We start from the raw sequence: 25,110 nt of genomic DNA, 5'->3' as shown, positions 1-25,110 counted from the left end.
TGCAGTCTTCTGTCTTTAATAGTATTCATCTCCACGAGTAATCCTGCCAATGTGCATAATCTCACATTTTCCCACATTATATTCCATTTAGTGAGCTTTTGCCAAAACTGTCTAAGACCCTCTGCAGACTCTGTTGTGCTTATCAGTTGCCTTCCTATTTATTTTTATGTCAACTGCAAACTTGGTTGTAGCAATGATTTTCATCCAAATCATTAATACAGTATACATTCGTGTAAAAGTTGATCTTGTGTAAATATCGAACCCTTATTTTTGGCGAAAAAAATCTCGTATTTTCCATATATCTAATGTAAAAGTCAACTCTACTATATCGCATTATAAACCTCTTACAAAGACAGCTGCGCATTCCCATTAACAGACTTAAACAAAATCGCATTCATTCATACATACCGGTAACTCTACTCATTGCTCTTTGTTTACTATATTTCATCTCCATTCATTCATTCATTCATTCATAACTCTACTTAACCTTCTTGCTTTACTACAGCATATTTTGATTGATTCATACATTCAGACGGGTACTAAATCTATTAGAACTTATCGCACTTTGTTCAGTATACATCTAAATGTTAATATCGTTAAAAAGCAAATCTTTTTAATTGTGCCATTATATCTGAATGAAAGTGAGATATATTAGCTACATATATCTTTAATTCGTTAACAAATTTGTTAATGTTGCTGAGGTACACTATAAATGAGAGTAAATAGGGAAATGGAAGAATTTGGTGGGAAAGTTCAAGATGTTTACACATTCAGAATGTAATAAATGTTTCATTTTCAGTGTGCCATTATACCAGGCCATAACAATGCTGAACAGTGTAATTTTGCAGGATTTCAATTAATCTTTGACATGTTAAATTTTCATCTCGATATTATAAATAAAATTTACTACCAGTAATTCATTCTTATTTCTCTTGCTTTTATCTGGTAGCTACCTTTACCATAATTCATTATTTTTCTTTGTTACCCAGGATTAGTTGTGCAATCAAATCGACTTCTACTAATAATACCATATTTCGAATTGCAGCATGAATTCCAGCCCCTCAAAACTAGTGCCCATGTATTAGTCCCCCTATAAATTGAAACTTTAAAAATAGTCTAATAACTTTGACTTTATATGAGCATATATGGTATATATTCAAAATATTGTGGCTCCAGCACTGATCCCTTTGGAATACCGCAAGTTATAGATTACCAACAAAAAATGTCCCTCATCTCAATTCTCTTTTTGAATTAGTTAGCTAACAATGCTAAAATACCATTTCAACACTATGAACTATCTTATAAAGTAGCCTAATATTCAGTATTAACTGTCTCCTGAATATCCAAAATATTACATCCAATGCTTTCCATTTATCTCATTTGCTTATTACCTCCTCAAAGCATTTTAATAAATTTATCAGACATACTTTCACTTCCATTAAGCCATTATGGCTCTGTTGATCATATTATGCATTTAAAATGTTCTGCAATTGTATCTTTTATAATAGATGCTAACATTATTCCTGAAAATAGACGTTAAGCTGCCTGTTTTTGTCTCCTTCCCTTCTTAAGTAAAAAGATGTTGCAAGGGATGTTCTCCAAAACCTCGGACTTTTCCAGAACTAAGGGTTCTAAGAAATTACTACCAGCATCCACTATCTAGATAGCTACATTTTTTAACATCCTAGAGTGCATCCCATCGGTTCCAGGGGACTATTAGTCTTTAATTTTCTTAGATTCCCTACATTATTTCTCTATGGCTAGTTCTATTTATCTTTTCTTCTCTTTTTGCCCCTTAGTTATTTAGTATGCTATTAATGTAATCTCCTGTTATAATTGACAGGAAGTAATTATTGAACTCCTTAACCATTTCCCGATTCCCCCATTATTATATCCCAGCCTTGTTCTCTAATGGGCCAATGTTCACTTTTGCCTCTCTCCTCCTATTTATATATTTAAATTTGTTCTTTATATTTGTTTTGATATTACATGCAAGTTTATCTGTAAAGTTTGATTTCACCTTCTTTATTATTTTGTTGGTTCTGAAATGTTTCCAATCCTCTGACTTACCATTAATCTTAATTGTATGCTTCTTCTTTCATTTTAATGTTACCTTTAACTTCCTTGGTGAAGCATGGCTGGCTTATTCATTTCCTGGAATCCTTCTTTCTCACTGGGATACATCTTTGCTATGAGCTATGAACTATTTTCTTAAAAGTCTGCCAAATATCCAGAAACCATGCTTGCTGCTGAACTCCTTTCCTAATCCACTCCAGTTTGCTTTGCCCTTATTCTTTTGTAATTACCATTTTTTTCAGCTTAGCACAGCTGTTTCTGCCCTAAATTTCTCCATAGGTTCACGAGGTCAATTCCTGGAATGGCGGGACTACCTTACGCTGAAAGACTGGAGCAACTGGGCTTGTATACCCTTGAGTTTAGAAGACTGAGAGGGGATCTGATTGAGACATATAGATTATTAAAGGATTGGATACTCTGGAGGCAGGAAACATGTTTCCGCTGATGGGTGAGCGCCGAACCAGAGGACACAGCTTAAAAATACGGGGTAGACCATTTAGGACAGAGATGAGGAGAAACTTATTCACCCAGAGAGTGGTGGCTGTGTGGAATGCTCTGTCTCAGGGGGCAGTGGAGGCCCAGTCTTTGGATTCATTTAAAAAAGAGTTGGATAGAGCTCTCAAGGATTGTGGAATCAAGGGTATTGGAGATAAGGCAGGAACAGGATACTGATTAAGGATGATCAGCCATGATCATATTGAATGGTGGTGCAGGCTCGAAGGGCAGAATGGCCTACTCCTGCACCTATTGTCTATTGTCTATTGTCTAAAACTCAACGCCTAATTCTAGCATTTTATGGTCATGGCTTCCAAGGGCGGTCTTTTATTCTCTCTGATATCATTTATTAATTATGCCTCATGACATATCACCCAGATCCAAAACTTCCTGAGTAGATCTACAACATATTGTTCTAAGAAACTGAAGTGATTTGCTTCCTTTCATCATGCCTTCATTATGTCCTGATTTATTCTCTGTCCCATCAAAGAACTACTGTTACATGGCATTCAGTACAGATTATTCCTTCCAGAGTCTTCCTCCTTTTTTTATTTCTCACTTCCACCCATATGGATTTTACATCTTTCAATTTAAGATCATTTCTTGCCATCATACTTGTTCCATCCTGCGTGACATTTTGAAAAGCCTCATAGCCCTGAATATTTAGCTCGCAGTTTTGATCCCCTTGTAACCATGTGTCCTTAATGGGTACAAGATCTTTTCCATTGACCTGTATTTTTTGTCTTTAATGCATTTAATCTGTTCAGAATGCCAGGCACATTCAAGCAAAGAACCAACAATTTTGCCTTTTTACTATTTTCTTCTCCTTGTTTTAACATATTTGCAGCTGTTTTTCAATTTTTGTACACTCTGTCCTTACCTGTTCCACACTAGGTATAGTTATCCAACTATAAAGTTGTCCAACTCTGAAGTAAAGTCCATTCTATCCATGTCAACCTTTGAGCTGTACATTTAGCTCCTAAATTTATAAAACCAGACGGATGGTGTGGTGGTCGTTTGGTTTGGTCAATGCCGGTTGGTAAATTTATTCTTATTATTCTTTACAAAAGCTTTATACAGCTAAATGGTTTACTCAGAATTTCAGAGGACAGTTAAAGGTCAAACACGCTACTTTGAGTCTGGATTCAGACACACGCAGAATAGGTCAATAATTTCTTCCCTAAAAGATAACTCTGAATCAGGTGGGCTTTTATGACAACACAATAGTTTCTTGGTCAGTTTTATGGATAGCCCCATTCTCTATTAGCTGAATTTGAATTCCCCACTTCCCTTGGCAGGATTTAAACTCAATTCTGTGAATCATTAATCTAGTTTGCATGAATTACCCATCCAACACCATAACCATAACACTCTCACACCAACTTGTCAATGATATGCTTGGATCTGAATTCCATTAAATCACAGAATAAAAAACAAGACACTTTCAAGATCCAGGCCATCTCTTAGAACTTTACAGCAAATTGAGTAATCTGACCTACAGTTACGTGTACATTAATGTAAGGAACACAGTAGCCAAATTTGTACATGGTTAGTTCTGACAAACAGCACTGAAATAAAAGACCAGTTAACTTGTTTCTGTGATTCCACTTCAGGTTAGCTATTGGCCAGAACATCAGAGACAACTCCAATGTTTCACTTCAAACTGATGCCTTGGTATTGTTTATGTTAATCAAAGAAGGCAGACAGGGGCTTTGCTTAACATTTGAAAGACAGCACCTTCAGCAATGCATCTTTATCAACAGTACTGCTCTGAGGCGCCAAGCTTGTTTATCTGCTTAAGTCTCAAGTGTAGTTTGGATCCAGATCTTCTGACTCAGAGGCATGTGTGCGGTCACTAAATAAAACCTGATTGTTAAATGAATTTGTTGAACTATTTTTAATTTTGAAATAGAAGCTTTTCACTGCAGAAATTTGACATTGAATGTACATAATGTTCATGTTTGCTACCATTTAATGATGTTGTTCCAAATTGTGATTGAGAAATTTCCCCATTCATGACTCATATTTCCAGGTTGAGTATCACAATGTTGATTTTATCAACCAGTTTTATGTCAATGTGGTGTCGATTATGTTGAAATATATAAATGCAACTATGTATCTTTTGACTTCAAAGCACTACAGAAATCAATGAACCTACAATGCATAGTTTTTGAAAGAACATATGTAGATCGAGATTAATATGAACATCATGACAAAAATTGCAATTCTTAACTTTGGGAAGTATGATGCATTAATGCAGCCCATAACAACAAGCTGCATTTATGTAATGTCTTTATCATAGAAATGATTTCCATAGTTCTTCACAGAAGTATCATCCAATAATGTTTGGCACTGAACCAGAAAGGAAGCAATTAGGACAGGAAATCAAAGCTTGCTGATAGATGTAGGCTTTCAGGAGATGAAGAGGTATAAGGGTTGAGGGAGGGAATTCCAGAACAGAGGGTCTAAATGACCAAAGGCATTGCTTTTAATAGAGGGACAAGGAAATTAGGGATGTGGATGATGCCAGAACTGGAGGGATTTCGTGTCCTCAGGGGAGTCTGGGGTTGAATGATGTTGTAAAGATAGAAAAGGTTAAGATCATTGACGGGGATGAATAGAAACCTGAGAATTTTAACTTTTAAACAATGGTTGCAGGACAGTAAGGACAGAGGTTATGACTGAATGGGACTTGTGCAAGCTAGTCATTACCAAATGTGATCTGTTGGTATGTGCTTAATTTAAATGCACAAAACTACATACAGATATATTAGAAATGCACAAAACTGTAGGTGATGGATCTTGTCATTTAGCCACAATGTACAGTTATGGAATAGCTTCCATCGATAAAATGTCATTGCTTTTCATATAGGTCATCATATGTAGATAAAGTTAAAATCACAGAACACTAAATTATAGTCCAACAGTTTTATTTAGAAGTACTATCTTTCAGAGCACTGCTGTGGAACAGGATCATAAGACACAGAATTCATAGCAAAAGATCACAGTCATGCATGGAACTGATACAATATAACTTTTCCATAATGTTACCCATACCACCACTTAAAATCTCTTACTACATTAAATGTATTATTTAGACTGTACCTGCCGAGCACCTTTGGGTTCACTGAGAAAGTGCAGCACAGAGACAAACAGATAAAAAGAAAGCACTTAATACCAAGAGAGAGAATGAGAATGAGAAAATATCTGTGACAGTCATAGAGTCATAGACTCATAGAGATGGACAGCATGGAAACAGACCCTTTGGTCCAACCTGTCCATGCCGATCAGATATCCCAACACAATCTAGTCCCACCTGCCAGCACCTGGCCCATATCCCTCCAAACCCTTCCTATTCATATACCCATCCAAATACCTCTTAAATGTTGCAATTGTACCAGCCTCCACCACATCCTCTGGCAGCTCATTCCATACAAGTACCATCCTCTGTGTGAAAAAGTTGCCCCTTAGGTCTCTTTTATATCTTTCCCCTCTCACCCTAAACCTATGCCCTCTAGTTCTGGACTCCCCCACGCCAGGGAAAATATTTTATCTATTTATCCTATCCATGCCCCTCATAATTTTGTAAACCTCTATAAGGTCACCACTCATCCTCTGACGCTCCAGGGAAAACAGCCCCAGCCTGTTCAGCCTCTACCTATAGCTCAGATCCTCCAACCATGGCAGCATCCTTGTAAGTTTTTTCTGAACCCTTTCAAGTTTCACAACATCTTTCCAATAGGAAGGAGACCAGAATTGCATGCAATATTCCAACAGTGGCCTACCCAATGTCCTATACAGCTGTAACATGACCTCCCAACTCCTGTACTCAATACTCTGACCAATAAAGGAAAGCATACCAAACACCTTCTTCACTATCCTATCTACCTGCGATTCCAATTTCAAGGAGCTATGAACCTGCACTCCAATGTCTCTTTGTTCAGCAACACTCTCTAGTACCTTACCATTAAGTGTACAAGTCCTGCGAAGATTTGCTTTCCCAAAATGCAGCACCTCGCATTTATCTGAATTAAACTCCATCTGCCACTTCTCAGCCCATTGGCCCATCTGTCCAGATCCTGTTGTAATCTGAGGTAACCCTCTTCGCTGTCCACTACACCTCCAATTTTGGTGTCATCTGCAAACTTACTAACTGTACCTCTTATCCTCGCATCCAAATCATTTATGTAAATGACAAAAAATAGAGGGCCCAGCACCAATCCTTGTGGCACTCCACTGGTCACAGGCCTCCAGTCTGAAAAACAACCCTCCACCACCTCCCTCTGTCTTCTACCTTTGAGTCAGTTCTGTATTCAAATGGCTAGTTCTCCCTGTATTCCATGAGATCTCACCTTGCTAATCAGTCTCCCATGGGGAACCTTGTCGAACGCCTTACTGAAGTCCATATAGATCACATCCACCGCTCTGCCCTCATCAATCTTCTTTGTTACTTTTTCAAAAAACTCAATCAAGTTTGTGAGACATGATTTCCCATGCACAAGCCATGTTGACTATCCCTAATCAGTCTTTGCTTTTCCAAATACATGTATATTTTGTCCCTCAGGATTCCCTCCAACAACTTGCCCGCCACCGAGGTCAGGCTCACTGGTCTATAGTTCCCTGGCTTGTCTTTACCGCCCTTCTTAAACAGTGGCACCACGTTAGCTAACCTCCAGTCTTCCGGCACCTCACTTGTGACTATCAACGATACAAATATCTCAGCAAGAGGCCCAGCAATCACTTCTCTAGCTTCCCACAGAGTTCTTGGGTACACTTGATCAGGTCCTGGGGATTTATCTGCCTTTAACCGTTTCAAGACATTTAGCACTTTCTCCTCTGTAATCTGGACATTTTGCAAGATGTCACCATCTATTTCCCTACAGTCTGTATCTTCCATACCCTTTTCCACAGTAAATACTGATGCAAAATATTCTTTAATATTTCCCCCATTTTCTGTGGCTCCGTATAAAGGCAGCCTTGCTGATCTTTGAGGGGCCCTATTCTCTCCCTAGATACCCTTTTGTCCTTAATATATTTGTAGAAACCCTTTGGATTCTCCTTAATTCTATTTGCCAAAGATATCTCATGTCCCCGTTTTGCCCTCCTGATTTCCCTCTTAAGTATGCTCCTACTTTATACTCTTCTAAGGATTCACTCAATCTATCCTGTCTATACCTGATATATGCTTCCTTCATTTTCTTAACCAAACCCTCAATTTCTTTAGTCATCCAGCATTCCCTATACCTACCAGCCTCCCATTTCACCCTGACAGAAATATATTTCCTCGGATTCTTGTTATCTCATTTCTGAAGGCTTCCCATTTTCCAGCCGTCCCTTTACCAGCGAACATCTGCCTCCAATCAGCTTTCAAAAGTTCTTGCCTAATAACATCAAAATTGGCCTTTCTCCAATTTAGAACTTCAACTTTTAGATCTGGTCTATCCTTTTCCATCACTATTTTAAAACGAATAGAATTATGGTCGCTGGCCCCAAAATGCTCCCCCACTGACACACCAGTCACCTGCCCTGCCTTATTTCCCAAGAGTAGGTCAAGTTGAAAGAACAAGAGAGAGACAGAGAAAGTTTAACTCAGCTGCAAGAAATCCATGAATAGAATTTAAGGGAATGTTTAAATTGTTACATGTTGAAATTTATTTATTCAACATTTAACTTTTGTAAATTTGAAGCCAATGTGCACCAAAACACAGAAATGGTCAGGTGACCCATTGAATCTCTAAGGGGAGAATATACGGAGAAGGGACTTCACCATCAGAAAACAACACTTTCCTTTTTGAAGTGAAAGCAATTATTTGAATGTTTTACAAAAAGTCAATATTCCCCCCAAAATCTTTGGCAATGGTCATAGTTCAAACAAACCAGATGTATAGTTAACATATCATTTAAATATCATTTACTGTTAGAATTGTATAAATCTGGAATATATTAATAGAAAAGACCATTTACCTTGGAAACATCTTTACTGAAAATCAATACGAATAATTTTTAATTGGATGTCGTCAACTGTGACAAATTGGCGTTTATTGCCCAAATCTTAATTGACCAGAGATGATGATGGTTGTTTTTTTTGAATCCCTGTTTCGAGGTTTTGATCCTAATTTTGTGATGCCAAAAGGTAAATAATTCCTGGATTTTGTGCTTGGAATTCGAGGGCAAGTAAGAGGGAATCTTGATGGCAATAGCATGTCTATGATCTTACAGCCTAAATTTCTTGGTGGTGGAAGCCACAGGACCTTGAGCTGTTGTTGAAATAAGCTTGATGAGTTGTTTCTGAGCATCTGACTGAGAGTACATACTGTAACCACATGTGATCCAGCAGCAGGAAACAACAACAACAAGTTATATTTATACAAAGAGTTCAATACATTGAAATGGTTCAAGTTGCTTCCAGGCACATTAACAAACAAAGTATGGCATTGAGCTACATAAGAAGAATTAGGTCAGAGCACCAAAACTTGGTCAGAGAGGTACATCTTAAGGAGTGCCTTAAAAGAGGAAAGTGAGATAGAAAGGAGGAGAGGGGGTAGGGAGTGTATTTCAGAGCTTGGGGGGAGAAGCGACTGAAGGCACAGCCAACAACAGTGGGGAAATAAAAATCAGAGATGGACAGAAGATCAGAATTAGAGGAGCAAAGATAACTCAGAGCATGTGGGGCTGGAGGAGATTTGAAAACGAGAATGAGAATTTTAAAATTAAAGTGTTGCTTTACTAGGAATTCAGGTCGATGCGCAAAGGGGTGATAGGGCAATGCCACTTGCTGTGAGTTAAGGCACTGGCAGCAGAGTGTTTGACAACCTCAAGTTTGTGGAGGATAGAATGTAGGAGCATTTAAACATGTAGTTCAGAGGCAGGATTTCTAATCAATTTGACTGTCTTAACTAGTTTTGTGAATATTGTTGTAGCTGCAGTGATTCATGCAGTGGGTATTCCAACAAACCTCCGACCTGAACCTTGTAGAGATAGTGGTAAGGCAGCTGTGTCTTGCATATGTAACCTACCACATATCACTGGATGGCAAAATATAAGCATACTTTCATCACTTGATAGGTGGGACTGGTAGGGCATTAGGGGAGAAAAGAAAGAGAGGGAGAGCAATGGTGTTAGACGATTCTGTCCTAAGCGGAACAGGTAGACATATCTGCAGCTGAAGTACACTCTGTTGCCTGACTAGCACCAGGATCCAGGCAGCATTCCCTCTAACTTTCTTACCAACTGTGTGGGCTTCTGAAGTCAATGCCAACACCAATCCCCCTGTGTGGAACATTGGTCTTTCTGAAGGGACAGGCTGAACAGCCAGAAGTCAAGGCCCATGTAAGTACCAATGACAAAGTGGTCATGCAAGCAGAATAAACGGAGCAAGGATGTAAATTGAAAGACAGGACATCAAAGGCTGTCATCTTAAGATTACTTCCAGGAACCAGGCAGGAGGATACTGCTGGGATAAATGCTTAGGCCTCAGCTATTCACAATATCTATCACTGATTTGATAACAAAATCAAGGACAATATTTCCAAATTTGCTGTTGACGCAAAACTAGGTGAGAGTGTCGTTATGACACAAGAATTGCAAACCAGATCAATCAGACTTAGAACATAGAGTACATAGAAAAGTACAGCACAGAACAGGCCTTTCAGCCCACAATGTTGTGCTAAGGATTAATTCTAATCTAAAATAAAATAACTTAACCTACGCACCCCTCAATTCACTGCTATCAATGTGCATGTCCAGCAGTCGCTTAAGTGTCCCTAATGACTCTGCTTGCACCACCACTGCTGGCCACACATTCCAGGCATTCACAACTCTCTGCGTAAAGAACCTACCTCTGATGTCTTCTCTATATCTGCCACTAACACCTTAAAACTATGACGCCTTGCAGCAGTCAATCCTGTCCTGGGGGAAAGGTCTCTGGCTATCGACTCTATCCATGCCTCTCATTACCTTGTATACCTCTACCAGGTCACCTCTCTTCTTCCTTCTCTTCAGAGAGAAACGTCCAAGCTTAGTCAGCCCCTCTTCATAAGACAAGCTCTTCAGTCTAGGCAACATTCTGGTAAACCTTCTTTGTATCCTCTCCAAAGCCTCTGCATCTTTCCTATAATGGGGCAATCAGAACTGGACACAATATTCAATATGGTCTCACCAGGGTTTTGAGAGCTATAGCAAAACTCAATCCCCCTGTTAATGAGAGCCAAAACACCATATACTTTCTTGACAACCCTATACTTAACAACCCTTGCTGACATTGGATTTGCAACACAGTGAAATTAAAACATTTGATGACCCTCAAAGGTACCCAAGTGTTCCTCACCAGATTTTACAAAAAATGAACTTGGACATCAAGTTTTTTTTAAATTAAAACTAAAATTAACAATTTATTATAAATAATGTAACTTTTAAAATGGGCAACAAGTCAATCTAAGCCCAATATTCTTTGAATATAAATCCCCACTCACACACCAACAGGCAGATACAGTTAAGGGATAAATTAAAAAAGATAAATGAATTGTATGTTGATAGCTTGATAACTGTTTCAATGATAAATACCAAGACTTCATGGAATCCAATGGGTTGTATTACAGGACATAGGATTGTATCTTGTTTGAATTCCAAAGTCACTGACCAATGCAAACAGCTGCCGGAGACTTTTCCTTATTTCTTATAGATTGCAGTTCTTTTTCACAGGAATTTCACTAAAGTCGATAATTGGAGAATAACTAGAGACAGCAAAACCAAAAACCCAGTCCAGCATTTCCAAAGAAACATCGCCTCTTGCCCAAAAACACAAGCAAAACTCCTTCGCTTGTTGGTTTCTCTTTCTTTTTCACTGTTCGCTGGCTGGCCAGCACTGACTGACCAATTCAACATCCAACCAGCTACCAATCCTTGGGCATAACAATAACACAGTGCTGAAATGCCTATAATGCTCTTAGAGCAGTAATTGATCTGCATTATCTTTCCAGGCCAGTTCCCAACAGCAAACATCAGTCTTTTGTTCCTTTTGCTTTTAACCACAAACAGACTGCTGTTCACAGTTCAAAGTTCAATTCTCAACTGCAACACCAATTCCAAACCAAAAATGAAAAAATCAAAACGGTGTGGTGAGAAGGATTTAAAAGGGCTTTACACACGATCAAGTCAAGTTAATTTAGACAAGCTGAATGAATGGGAAATTACATGACAAATGCACATAACATGGCTAAATGTGACGTTATCTACTATATAAGGAAACAAATGGCAGACTATCATTTAAATGGTGATAGATTAGGAAATGCTAATATACAAAAGGATCTGGGTGCCCTTGTTTATTATTCACTGAAAGTAAGCATGCAGATGCATGAAGCAGTTAGGAAGACAATTGTTATGTTGGCCTTCATTGCCAACAGTGCTTGAGTACAAGGAGCAAGGTCTTACTGCAAGTGCACAGGATTTTTGTGAGACCACATCTGGAGTTTTGGACTCTACCTGAGGAAGGATGTTCTGGCTATGGAGGGAAGTCAACAAATGTTCACCAGACGGATTCCTGGGATGGCAGGTTTGTTCTTTGGAGAAAGGTTGGTCAACTGGACATTTTTACACTGGAGTTTCAAAGAATGAGAGGGAATTTCATTGAAATATGCAATATTCTGACATGGATAGACATATAGAATGCAAAATGATATTTCCCTTGGCCAGATTATCCAAATAATGGGTTATGATCCCAAACTATGGGGTTAGCCATTTCAAGGTGAGTTGATAAGAAATGACCTCACTCAAAGAATTCTCCACCTCAAAAGGCCAAGTTACTGAATATATTTGAAAAGAAACAGATTGCTAGATGCTGAGTGTGTTCAGGAACATGGGAGTATGGCAATTAGATAGAGGATCATCTATAATCATATTGAATAACAGAGAGGGCTTGATGGACTGAATGACCTTTTCCTCCTCCTGTTTTTGAAGATGCTATATTTCTCTTAAAATATATTAATTATTTCCTCCATTTTGTGCACGATTTACATGAATGACTTATCAAATAATTTGGCAGGTGCCAGTCAAAATGCCATTTCAATGACAGGGCTAAAACAACAATGTGTTTTTCTAGTGAATAACATACTCTCTAATTTTTTGTAGTGGACATTTAAATTGATTATGTGCAAAGCTCTTTGAATGTATTCATATTAAGTTAGAGCCATAGAGTCATTGAGTTGAACAGTATGGAAACTGACCCTTCGTTCCAACTCATCCTTGTTGACCAGGTATCCCAAATAAATCTTATCCCATCTCATGCCATTTAAATGTTGTATTTGTATCAGCTTCCATGACTTCCTCTGGCAGCTCATTCCATACATGCATCACCTTCTGCATGAAACATTTGCCCCTCAGATCCCTTGTAAATCATTTCCTTCTCACCTTAAATCTATGCCCTTTAATTTTGCACTCCCCCTCCCCCTGGGGAAAAGACCTTGGCTATTCACCCTATGTATGACCCCTCAGCCTCCAACGCTCCAGCTCCTATACTCAATGCATTGATCAATAAAGGTCTTCTTCACTACCCTGTCTATCAGGGAATTACGAGCCTGGACTCCAAGGTCTCCTTGTTCAGTAACACTCTCCAGGATCATACCATTCAGTGTAGAAGTCCTGCTCTGATTTGCTTTTCCAAAATGCAGTACCTCACATTTATCGAAATTAAACCCCACCCGCCACTGCTCAGCCCTTTGGCCCATCTGATCAAGATCTTGTTTTACTGTGTAACTTTGTTTGCTGTCCACTACACCTCAATTTTGGTGTCATCTACATAGCTACTTACTCTACCTCCCATATTCACAAACAAATCATTTATATAAATGAGGTTGCGCAAATGGAGTAACTTAAAGGGATTGATTTGTGCATGGTTTGTGCAGGGTGTTTCCAAGTTCTCACACAGCGTGCAGCAAACATCGCTGACAGATCTAAAATACTACAGCCAAAATGCTGTCAGAACCCATAAACTTTGCTGTGTTCACTGTGCTCAACCACTTCCTAAACTATATGGTACGAATCAAATTGGCAGGACACTGACATGTAGGATGATGGAGACTGCAGGATGAATGCAAGTGACATTTTTAATTGAAGGCATTTGTAAATACTTTAATCTTGTTTCTTGGACTATTTCCTGTGCTACATCATGGTTGAAGATGTAAATTTATTTCCTTGTGTTAGCTGTCTGATTGTCAACCTTTCTGACTGGATGTAGTACAAATAGGGTGCTTGGCTTTGGTCTAATGTTGGTGGGCCATTTAGTTCATTGCACAGCCTATTGGCCATGGTGTTCAGCATGTAGATGGACCAGTGTTTTAGCGTCTTCAAGGTGGTACCTTATTCTCAGGTAATCCTGATTCTGGATCTACCACAGGCTAATTCTTCAACCTCTTAATTGATATTGGTATTCAAGAGTATAGTGAACGAGCACTGCTCCTTTGTCAGGTAGCTACCTAGTGAAGGAGCAGCGTTCCGAAAGCTTGTACTTCCAAATAAACCTGTTGGACTATAACCTGGTGCTGTGTGATCTTTGACTTGAAAATATATAAAATTTATTAAGATGACAGATTGTGCAATTAGGAACATAGGGACAATAGCAGGCCATTCAGCCCCTCCAGCCTGTTCCATCATTCAATAAGGCCATGGCTGACCTGTAACCGAACTCCACCCACTTAGCTTTGGTCCCATATGCCTTTATACTTTTGCTTCAAAAACCAATCTCTCTCAGATTTAAAACTAACAAATGATTCTGCATGCACTACCAATTGTGGAAGAGAGTTCCAAACCTCTACCATCCTTTGTGTACAGAAGTGCTTCCTCAAATCTCTCCTGAGTGGTCTGACACTAATTCTCAGACTATGCCCTCCAATTCTAGAATCCCAACCAGCGGAATGGTTTCTGTTTATCGATCTTGGCTTTTACTGTTAATAGCTTGAAGACTTCAATCAGATCACCTTTTAACCTTTTTATTTGAGAGAAAACAGACCTAATCTTTGCTCGCAACTTAACTCCTGTAGTCCATGTATCATTCTTTGTATCCCCTCCACTGTCAATACAAATGCCAATAAGGGGCCAGTTGGTGTGCTGACTGGTTTACAATGCAGCGTAACGCTAACAGTGTGGGTCCAACTCCTGCACAGGTGGAAGTTACTATGAAGGACTCTCCTTCCCAACTGCTTCCTTCTCTTGAGGTGAGGTGGCCCTCAGGTTAAACCACTGCCAATTGTCCCTGTCAAATGAGAACATAGCCCTATGGCTGATGTGGCTACTCTGACTTTTCCTTTACCTGTTTTGTTCGAGAAATGAGCTGCATTGCTGTTCTTTCTTTTTGGCTTTTTCCGGTGCGCCTCTTGTTCATTTTCATTCTAGACTTTAGTCCATGCTGTTCATGCTCTACCTCACAAGAACTACTGTAGAAGTGTTTAGTGTTGATCAGTGATAACACTCTGCACCTTGGTTTTAAAAATACCTTCCGTTTGGAAGGTTTATATTTTTTCTATTTATAGAGCTTTCTATTTTATTTTAAAGTACAGCATTGCAAATAAAGAACAAATTACGCTTGTAGTTTAAACATCTTCATATGTTTCAAATTGCCATGTAGAGTGGCAGATGGCAGTGCTCAATGAGCCTGTCTACGATTAGATAGCATGCTCAATTTAAAACAATCTTCAATGATGCCTGGTTGCACAAAAGCCAACAATAGATTTTAGAAGCTGTCAGTCAGCTTTTCAACCCATGCAGTTAAATCCAAGCAGCTTTTTTCACTGACAATGAAGATTGTCAATAGCAGGCAACTGGAACATTTTAAAGGTAGGTCAGGAGCCTAGGTAGAGGGGAAAGGGAGAGAACAACCAAACAGATAGAATATTTGTATTATTGTGCATAAAGCTGAAAAAAATTATAATCCACCATTGATTTCCAAGGTTCCTAGTTCTGGATGATTTAATTAAGCCTGAGATTTTCCATTTTAAAGTTTCATTAGAGTAAGACAGTAATCGCGCTGGATGGTGTCATATCACTTGGGATGAGTTATCACACATGATCATATCTTTCAGTTCATTATCTAGGCAAACAAGATGTTGTAGGAGTTACTCAGTGAATCAAGTGTCTGGCAAGCTGAAACTTTTAGCCATTGATGGGACCTTTTGAGATTGAAGGGTCTTGTATCAACTTGATGGGCCGACTGGGCAGCTGCAAGTCAGGAATTAGCTCTCAGCTTGGGGTGGCTGTCCTTTGAACCCCAGGCATGCCTCCTGAGAAGTCCAATCGGGCTCCCAGCTTCACCAATGCTGCTGTCCTGATACTGATTGGCAGGGTCACCAAGGGAAGGAACATCCACTTGCGAGATGACCACATCCCATGGTGCCATTTCATCAAACTTATCCAACCTTAGCTGAGATTGCAGAGCCACTAGCCTACACTAAATGACTGGCCAGCATTGCAGGAAAAATGTTTAAGATTTCCTGTGTTCTGCAAGCATAGCAGGCATTTGTTCTCTTTGATACTTCATGCTCACAGGAACAAGACACAGTCTAACTCTGCCATTGCAAACACATTTCCCAAAGCCCCACTAAGCAAGATGTAACATCACGTGCATTATATACACTCAAGAACTCACACCAAACTCATCCTTCCAAGCCCAATAACCCTTCCTTTCCCTCCATGTTTCCAACCTGTTAAGTGGGAATATGTTATTGTCTCATGTTGTAACACATGCTCAAAAGACTGCTTCTGTGCTCATTCCCATCACACCCAACCCTTTTCTTTACCTCATTGCAGGAAAGATTAGCCCACAACCTGGCTGAGGATCAGCAAAGTGGGTGACCTGGAGATAGGCTTCTCTGTCAGAGAGTTATCTACCATAACTGGGGATTGCAGTCAAGGCACTACAGATGAAGCTGGGGTCACTGAGGGTAAGGATGGGTGAGGAAGTTAGAAAGCCACGAAGGGATCAGTTCCATGTTTTACTTCTCTTTCAAGGCACATTGGGGGTCTCAAAGGTTAAACATTCCACTGTCAGGGAGACTCACTGCAGTATCAATTGGAAGCCTGTCTTCTTACAACACAGACAGAACATCTCAGTAGAGGGGAGGCTGACTGTATCCCAGAAAGGTAGTCCAGTGGAGCCACACATGTGGATTCCCCCTGTAGCCCCAGACAGAGTTACGTACCCTTTCCAGACAAGACTGATAGCCTTGGCCACAACCCTGTTAAACTACCTCCCACTCCCATTGTCTTACTTCCTCTCCATATTAGCATAGGTATATAAATCCCCCATTTACAGCAGGCAAAGCCCATCTGTCTTAATCTCTTCCCATCAACACATAATCATGAAGAATTCGATAATCAGTTTCTGTAATCCATTCACACGTTATCGCAGGACACCCACATACATCGGGCTTTGTAAATTCAAATTACCCACTTCAAACTATGTAATGACAATCAACCATGTGACTGATAAACCTTTTGTTTAATCCCTATAAAAATACTGTCTTTGTGTGTAAGGCAGAGATTCATGAAGAGGTGTCACCACAAGTAGATGAACAGCTACTTCCTGAAGAAGGGCTTATGCCCAAAACGTCGAATCTCCTGCTCCTTGGATGCTGCCTGACCTGCTGCACTTTTCCAACAACACATTTTCAGAACGGCTACTTCTGGTCACATTGAGAATCTCTCGCCGGCTGTCTGATAATAAAGCATCTACTTTTGAGCAGAAACTTGTGTTGTCCGGATTTTGTGGAAAATGGACATCAACATGGGATCAGGGAGAAGTGCCCAATTCGTGGATCCTGCACAGACGCGTATACACACACACACACCCTTCTGGATGCACTGAGGGGTGGGGCACCAGTGATGAGTGGTGAGGATGGGATGGAGAGTCTTTCCATTATTTTGCTCTTTCAAAGATAATCTCTGGGATTTAAAGGTGTAAAGTTTGAAATGGCTGATGTGGAGGTGCAGGTGTTCGACGGGGTTGGGAAATGTCAGGAATCACATGACACCAGGTTACAGCCCAGCAGGTTTATTTGAAACCACAAGCTTTCAGAGCATCACTTCACCTGACCAAGGGGCTGCGCTCTGAAAGCTTGTGATTTCAAATAAACCCGTCTGACTACAACATGGCATCATGTGATTTCACAATTTACAGAGGTGAAAGGAATGAACAAATCCACATTTGTTGCTCATTGTAGTGGAAAGATAGTCAGTGAAGACATTTTGGCATTGCAAGGGTTTTTATATTCTACAACACTGCAGGGATGGACACATAGCGAGCAATCTCAGTATGTGGGACAACTCAATAATATTCACTTGGAATTTGGACTTCTGGCACAAATATGCAGGAGTGGAAAGAGTCAAAGTGCTCGCTATATCACAGCTGCTCACGCAATAGCAGCTTTGTAGGGTGAGGATAGCTGAGCCACAGATGAAAGAAAAAATGAACAGATTAAAAATGTCAATCCTTGAAGAACGTAGCATACAGTAAGCAGAGAGCTGACAGCCACCAGCACAAATGAAACAATAGAAAGGAACAGAGAAAATCTCAGCACAGCTCAGTCAGAATGGAAGTGGTTGGTTTTAAGGAACTCTCGAGCATCTTAGGCCCAATAAACCATTTCCTTGTCTTCCTCTCTTTGACAGTTCTCTTGGCCCATCTCAGGATTCCCACCCTTGTCTTCTATGTTGGAAGCTTCCTCATACTTTTACATCTCCTCCTCAGCCAATCCCTTTGGAGACTGAAACTGTGGAGCGTGCCGCACAACACTATGATGCAGGATATCCAGGATATACTGCACAGTATCACCTGACTGGTCAGGCATTGGATCCTCCAAAGGTCCGTACTCTGTTTTCCAATAGCCCTGGTGAAGCATGGGGCAGTGTTGTGTCTCTTCATGGAGTCAGTCCGAGGATTTCTTAGTACTGTCATGAGCCAGGAATGGAGAGGTGTCCCTCCTTACCCGGTGATAGTGTTTCAGGTCAGACTTGAACATTGGGAGACAATGTTCAAGTCTGACCTAAAACAAAGGTGTGTCATAATGTGTCCCAGCAGACTGACTTTCATCAAAAACCCTGAGTAAGGAATGTTGACATTCTGTTTAACCGAATTCATACTTACTGGAGGCCTCAGATACCAGCCCTGAACTCTGTCTCTTGCAAAGAAACAACTATATCTTCCTCTCACTTGGGGTTTTGCTTGGTTGACATCAAAATATTAGTGCACAGCTGATTTTCAGATGGATACAGGGCGGTTTTCAATTCAGTGACTTTGCAGGACAACCCGGACTGACTGCAGTCAACATCCAGACTGAACTTGCAAGACTGGACTGCAAGAGCAAACTTCTCCAGACTTGCATTGCACCACTTGGATGACTGACTATGGCCAACCACCTGACTAGAAATGTTCCAGCACCTGGACTGACTGTGGCAATGCTCATGACTGACTGAAGTGCGCCCTCAGCCCATTATACTTGACTTTCCTTTCATTCCTTGTCATGCCATTGCCATTGTGTATGTGGCATAAGCTGTTGGCACATGAACCACTTCTGTTATTGACCTAGCACTTTGGCATACATTGTGCCTCCCTTTCATATTGACTTTTCTCTAAAATGTAGCTTTTAAAAATTCTGTAAACTATGTTATACAACAAAAGTGTGAATAAGTTCCTCTGGACTAGACAAAAATAATACATATTTCAATAGAATATCATTGCTTAGTCATTTTATTTAAATATGTCTGATACTATACTTATACTGTGAGCCCCAGCAATATTTAGATTTATTCATTTGTTGTTGGAGAATAAGTACATTCTCAATCATATGTTTGACAGGTTTAGATGAACTAAAACTTCAAAATTGTTTTAATTTAAATGCACTCCTGAGACAGTTTGGGCTGTAGTTCACATTCCAGGTTGAGTATTTCCTACTTGGGTCAAATACCAGCTCATCTGCAAATTAATCAACATATCCTGGAAGCAACGTCAGCAACTTGAGAAAAGTAGTTTTATTTTGGAACCTGAGCAAATTGAAAACATTGTTTGAAGTCAGAAATGTTCTCTTTCATTCTCGTCAACAAGTGGCGTAGATTAAAATTTATCTGTTAACTGCCCTGGTTTTTATAATCTCTTTCACCTTTCAATATGATGAATTGCTAGAATTACTAGGAATGGCAAACTTTACATTGCAAGTAAAGGTGAATTGACTCTCTAGCTGTGGTTGTAGGTGAAAAGTGGTTTTGCTCTGCACAACACTGCAGTTATTAATGGAGACTGCATCCAGAGGCATGGCCCAGTGACAGAAGAGGAGTCAGAATTCCTGGTTGAAAAGATCCATTTCTCTCAACTCTCAGGAATGTTTGACACTGGCTGTCTCAAGTAGGAAATCTTGTAGCCAGGTATTAGTTTGAATTCTCAGCAGTCTATTTCCAAGAAAAGCTTGTGAATCACAGTAAGAATATGCCCAGTCTCTCTGAATTCCAAATATTCTTAAAATATTCTGATTTGTCAGAGTTACAGAAGGTAAGAAGATTAATAGAGCCCTGTGCTGCCTAGTGGCTCTATTAAATAGGCTCAATTCAAACAGAAATCGCAAATATTTATACTGTGCCAAGTTTGTCATTTTATAGAATAATTGATGTTGTTTAACGTGTTATAGGACTACAACCTAATCAAAGAGTAGTAAATGATGCAATTAACTTACAAAGCAATTTAGTAATGACAATAAAATATTGACATTTCAGCCCTTAGCTACAGCTTCCATGTCTTTATGTGTAATGGAGCAGGGAGTGCTTTCCTTCTTAGTTTTACTGTTTTTTTTTGTCCTCATCAGTGATTTGTAAAATGAATAATTTTAGATTACAACTGTTAGTATTACAATTCATTCATAATACCAAATTGAACTGGTGTTGTGTTATGTCTCTTTGTCAGTATACCTTGAGTGATATCATCACTCTACCATATCCCTTACCCTATCAAAACTGGAAGCAAAAAAACTGTTTGAAAAGTCAAGTACATTAATGAGGTTTACAAAGCAAAAGTGAGGACTGCAGATGCTGGAGATTAGAGTTGAGAGTGTGGTGTTGGAATAGCACAGCAGGTCAGGCAGCATCGCAGGAGCAGGAAAGCAGGAACAGAATGAGGGTTACAACCAACCAAGTGAAAGCAAACTTCAGAAGATGGCTACATTTTGTTTAATCTAATACACCAAGTCACCGAGATAAGCTAATCAGGAGCGTTATGAAAAGACAGAAAACACACATGGGTGGGGTTGCTTTATTTGTAAGAAATGAAAGTAAATCAATAGCAAAAAATGATGTAGGGTCAGATGATGTAGAATCTGTGTGGGTAGAGTTAAGGAACCACAAATGTAAAAAAACTATGATGTGAGTTATGCACAGGACTCCAAACAGTAGTGAGGATGTGGGGCACAAGGTACACCAGGAGATAGAAAAAGCATGTAAGAAAGGCCAAGTTACAATGAGCATGGGGATTTCAATATGCAAGTGGACTGGGAAAATCAGTTTGGTAGTGAATCACAAGAAGGGGGTTTTCTGGAATGTCTATGAGATGGCTTTTTGGAGCAGTTTGTGGTGGAACCCACGAGGGAACAGGCAATACTGGACTTTGTGAGGTGAAATGAGGCAGACTTGCTAAGGGAGCTTAAGGTGAAGGAACCCTTAGGAGGCAGTGACCATAACATGACAGAATTTACTCTGCAACTTAACAGGGACAAGGTGGATCAGATGTAATGGTTTTAATGCTGAATAAAGGCAACTACAGAGGCATAAGGAAGGAGCTGAGCAGAATTGACTGAGAGAGGAGCCGAACAGGAAAGACAGTGGAACAGCTATGGGATGAGTTTGTGGAGTACTAGGTGAGACTCAGCAAAAATTCATCCCTCGAGAAATGAAGCATAAAGGAGGTCGAGGCAGCCATGGCTGACGAGGGAAGCCAGGCACAGCAATAAAGCAAAAGAGAAAGCATATAATGTGGTGAAACACAGTGAAGCCAGAGGATTGGAAAACCTTCACAAACCAACAGAGGATAATGACAAAAGAAATGAGGAAGATTAACTATGACAGTGAGCTAGCCAGTAAAGTCATACAGTCACAGAGTCAGAGAGATGTACAGCACAGAAACAAATCTTTCAGTCCGACACGTCCATGCCGACCATCCCAACGAATCTAGTCTCAACTACCAGCACCGGCCCCATTTCACTCCAAACCCTTCCTATTCATATACCCATCCAGATGCCTTTTAAATGTTGCAATTGTACCAGCCTCCACCACATCCTCTGGCAACTCATTCCATACATGTACCACTCTCTGCATGAAAATGTAGCCCCTTAGGTCTCTTTTACATCTTTCCCCCTCTCACCCTAAACCTATGACCTGTAGTTCTGGACTCCCCCACCCCAGGGAAAAGACTTTGTCTATTTATCCTATCCATGCCCCTCATGATTTTATAAATCTCTATAAAATCACCACTCAGCCTCTGATGCTTCAGGGAAAACAGCCCCAGCATGTTCAGCCTCTCCCTATAGGTCAAATCCTCCATCCTTGTAAATCTTTTCTGAACCTTTTCAAGTTTCAGAACATCATTCCAATAGAAGGAGACCAGAATTGCTCACAATATTCCAAAAGTGGCCTAGTCAATGCCCTGTACAGCCGCAACATGACCTCCCAACTCCTGTACTCAATACTCTGACCAATAAAGAAAAGCATACCAAACGCCTTCTTCACTATCCTATCTACCTGCACCTCCACTTTCAAGGAGCGATGAACCTGCACTCCTTAGGACCTTACTATTAAGTGTATGAGCCCTGCTAAGATTTACTTTCCCAAAATACAGCACCTCACATTTATCTAAATTAAACTCCATCTGCCACTTCTCAGCCCATTGGCCCATCTGGTCAAGATCTCATTGTAATCTGAGGTAACCTGCTTTATTGTCCACTGCACCTCCAATTTTGGTGTCATCTGCAAACTTACAACTATACCTCTTATGCTCACATCCAAATCATTTACATAAATGACGAAAAGTGGTGAACCCAGCATCAATCTTTGTGACACTTCATTAGTCACAGACCTCCAATCTGAAAAACAACCATCCACCACCACCCTCTGTCTTCCACCTTCGAGCCAGTTCTACATCCAAATGGCTAGTTCTCCCTGGGTTCCATGACATCTAACCTTGCTAACCAGTCTCTCTTGAGGAACCTTGTCGAACACCTTACTGAAGTCCATATAGACCATGTCCACTGCTCTGCCCTCATCAATTCTCTTTGTTACTTCTTCAAGAAACTCAATCAAGTTTGTGAGACATGATTTCCCATGCACAAAGCCATGCTGACTATCCCTAATTAGTTCTTGCGTTTCTAAATGTATGTAAATCCTGCCCCTCAGGATTCCTTCCAACAACTTACCCACCACTAAGGTCAGTCTCACTGGTCTATAGGTCCCTGGCTTGTCCTTACCACCCTTCGCAAATAGTGGCACCACTTTAGCCAATATCCAGTCTTCTGTTACCTCACCTGAGACTATCAATGATACAAATATCGCAGCAAGGGGCCCAGCAATCACTTCCCTAGCTTCCCACAGAGTTCTAGGGTACACCTGATCAAGTCCTGGAGATTTATCCACTTTTATGCATTTCAAGACATCCGGCATTTCCTGTTCTGTAATATGGACATTTTTGAAAATGTCACCATGTATTCACTACATTCTATATCTTCCATGTCCTTTTCCACAGTAAAAACTGACGCAAAATACTCACTTAGTATCTTCCCCCACCTCCTGTGGCTCCACACAAAAGCCACCTTGCTGATGCTTGAGTGGCCTTATTTTCTCTCCAGTTATCCTTTTGTCCTTAATATATTTGTAAAAACCCTTAACTCTATTTGCCAAAGCTATCTCATGTCCCCGTTTTGCCCTCCTGATTTCCCTCGTAAGTATACGCCTACTTCCTTTATACTCTTCTAAGGATTCACTCGATCTATCTTGTCTGTACCTGACATATGCTTCCTTCTTTTTCTTAACCAAACCCTCAATTTTTTTAGTCATCCAGCATTCCCTGTACCTACCAGCCTTTCCTTTCACCCTGACAGGAATATACTTTGTCTGGACTCTCGTTATCTCACTTCTGAAGGCTTGGAGGGATGACTGGAATCAGGGAGGACCCAAGAGGACTGGAAAATCGCTAATGTAACCCTTCTTGTTTAAAAAGAGAACAAGGCAAAAAATCTGAAATTACAGGCTGATTATCCTGACCTTGGTGGTTGGTAAGATTTTGGAGTCCATTGTGAAGGATGAGATTTCTGCAAACTTGGAGGTGCATGGTAAAATAGGGCAAAGTCAGTATGGTTTCATCAAGTGGAGGTCATGCCTGACTAATACGTTAAAATGCTTTGTGGAAGTATCACGCAGATTAAACCAAAGTGAGCCAAAGGATATTATCTACTTGGACTTCCAGAAAGTCTTTGGACAAGGTGCCACTCGGGAGGCTGCTAAGTAGGATAATGGCCACTTTTGTCAGAGGCAAGGTCCTAGCATGGATAGAAGCTTGGCTGTTTGGCAGAAAGTAGAGAGTGGGGATAAAAGGATCCTTCCCAGAATGGCAGCCGGTGACTAATGATGTTCTGCAAAGGTCAATGTTGGGACCATCGCTTTTCATTTTATACATTAATGATATTGATGAAAGAACTGAGGCATTTTGACCAAGTTTTCAGATGATACAAAGGTAGGTGGGAGGACAGGTAATATTGAGGAGGTGGGGAGGCTGCAGAAAGATTTAGACAGGTTAGGAGAGTGGATAAAGAAGTGGCAGATGGAATATAATGTGGGAATATGTGAGGTCATACAGATTGGTCGGAAGAATAGAGGCATAGACTATTTTCTAAATGGGGAGAAAATTCAGAAATCTGAAGTGCAAAGGGACTTTGGAATCCTAGTCCAGGATTTTCTTCAGGGAAACTTGCAGGTTGAGTTGGTAGTTAGGAAGGCAAGTACAATGTTGACATTTATTTCAAAAGGATTAGAATAAAAAAGCAGGGATGTACTTTTGAGGCTTTATAAAGCTCTGGTCAGACCCCATTTAAAATATTGTATGCAATTTTGGGCCCCATGCCGCAGGAATAATGTGCTGGCTCTGGAGTGGGTCCAGAGGAGGTTCACGAGAATTATCCCAGTAATGAAAGGCTTAACATATGAGGAATGTTTGAGGAGTCTGGGTCAATGAAATCTAGAAGGATGAGGGGGGGATCTAATTGAAACTTCCAGAATACTGAATGGCCTGGATAGATGGGAACAGGTTTCCATGAGTAGCAGTGACCAGGACCCGAGAGCACAGCTTTAGAGTAAATGGAAGACCCTTTAAAACAGAGATGAGAAAAACCTTCTTCAGCCAGAGAGTAGTGAATCGTTGGGATTCATTGCCACAGAAAGCTGTAGAGGGCAGGTCAATGAGTATATTGAAGAAAGAAATAGATATGTTCTTAATTGTCAAGGGAGAAAATAGGAAAATGGGATTGAGAA

This window comes from Hemiscyllium ocellatum, chromosome 3, assembly GCF_020745735.1.
Source record: "Hemiscyllium ocellatum isolate sHemOce1 chromosome 3, sHemOce1.pat.X.cur, whole genome shotgun sequence".
Lineage (NCBI taxonomy): Eukaryota > Metazoa > Chordata > Chondrichthyes > Orectolobiformes > Hemiscylliidae > Hemiscyllium > Hemiscyllium ocellatum.
This window is presented reverse-complemented; position numbering follows the sequence as displayed.